The sequence below is a fragment of the Sinocyclocheilus grahami genome, unplaced genomic scaffold (assembly GCF_001515645.1).
Source record: "Sinocyclocheilus grahami isolate Dianchi unplaced genomic scaffold, SAMN03320097.WGS_v1.1 scaffold57.1, whole genome shotgun sequence".
In the NCBI taxonomy this organism is placed as follows: domain Eukaryota; kingdom Metazoa; phylum Chordata; class Actinopteri; order Cypriniformes; family Cyprinidae; genus Sinocyclocheilus; species Sinocyclocheilus grahami.
In genome coordinates this window covers 340987-343022 of record NW_015505236.1, presented here as the reverse complement: position 1 = coordinate 343022, position 2036 = coordinate 340987, and positions in this window count along the sequence as shown.

Below are 2036 nucleotides of genomic sequence, written 5' to 3'. Positions count from 1 at the left end.
ACTGGGGCGGGTCCCTGGAGCCGGGCCTTTAAGGTTGGAGAAGATCCCCGCCTCTCAAGATGGGCTTATCCAATGAGAAAGGCCGGAATCCCAAGTGGGCGTTTTGAGATCCTGTGGAGTTTATGACTCTTTGTGTGGAAACATGGTACTTTAGTATCTGGAACTTGAATCGAAAATACTAAAGGTTCTCAGGGCACTAATATATTGCCTATGTACCAACATATAATATACATTCTTGTTTAGATCATCAGAAGGCGAATTCATAGATACTAAACAAGGTATATGTAAGGTTATATGAATGAGTGGTTTATCGTAAGCACGAATAAAAATAGTCTATAATACAACAGATTAATACAAAACAGCAATAATATACACAATGGCCTGAAGAATATGTGTGTTCATTCAAAGAAAGGTTTTCCTATGAATTAATTAGTAGAAAAGTCCATTTCTACTGTGCATTTGTGCCTCTTGTTTCTGGAGAATGCAGCTGAGAGTCTGCTCGCATTCCACAAGGTTGTAAATGTATCGGGTTACCATGAAACCAGGGTCCTGTTCGGCGTCCTGGGGTGTTACAGAGTATTTGTGAAATCTAGCTAACAAAATATATATTGTGTGTTTGAGTGGTCCAGACGCTACAACCTGTTAGTAAATATTTACAACAGTCAAATATACAAATTCATACAAAACTATAACCTCTCAATGCCGCAACTGACCATCGAATATTCCGAGAGCCACATCAGAAAGGTGCACAAACATAGGCCAAGATGCAAAAGGCCCAATCAAATATACAAACCCTGAAAACAATCCAAAGCATCACAATAACTTACCAGCAGAATCCAAGAAGAATTCTGAAAATGACAACAAACCTGACACAACTCACAATGTTTGATCTGAGCTACAAACAAATAACAGACAACTGAAAAAACACACACATGTGATCAAAGGTGGCCTGGAAACCAGTCAGCTTTCTGGAGAAGGACCTCTGGGGGTGGGAAGGTGGAATAACATGTTCAGATGTAACACATCAAGTCTAACTTTAGCAATAAAGTCAAAGGTACATCTTTTTAATAGACTTTGAAAGCATCTCAGTTGAGCACAATATGACATGGTGGTTATAATTTCCCCAGGACAAAACAATTGCTTTATGCAGACTGCTGTGTCAGCTTTTACCTTATAAAGCCAGAGAGAGTTCAAAACTCTTAAGCCATTAAAGTTATGTTGTTTATCACACAACTTTCTGGAACACTTGATTCTGATAGGTCAACTGTGGCAGGCAACTTATTTTCTCCGTAACTGTCTAGATTTATGTCTTTCATCAATCACTCTGTGCTCTCTTCTCACATAATAAAATAACATCAACTCAATATTTCAAGCTTTTTTTTTTTTTTTTGGTTTATGATAAGAATCAGCAAATAGGGTGTCCAAAAGGTGTCAAATAGGGTGTCCATGCATTCATATGAAGTCTCGGTGATGTAACTATGACGAATGTTTCCTTGTCTAAATAAGGCACCGTGTGTCTAGACCTGCCTGTTTAAACCTAGAATCAGAATATAGAATCAGATTTGATTTACAGTAGATGTTTCAGTTTGGGCTGGGATAAGTTTAAAACAAACTATCTGCCATCAAAGCTGAGCTTTATTTAACTAACAGCATCTCAACTTCACATGGTCTTTGCAAGAATACAAAATTAAATATTTTATATAAAAGTGCACTAATTTGCAGTATGTAATCATGCAGTCCATGCAACTTAAGAGTCACAGTTCCCAAATTATATGAACAAGTGCGATACGTGGCTTCCAGAGCTCTAACATCTAAACATGGTGACATGCAGAGAGAAACAGATCATGATAAACATTCATTTTAAGATATTTTTAAGCTTAAAGAGAAGTGTTTAGCGAATATTCTAGCACTGCAAAGCCCCGTTAATTTTCAGTTTTTCTGTTTTATATATGCATTAAGTTTATATATAGGCTATATATATATATATATATATCTATATATATATATATATATATATATATATATATATATATATA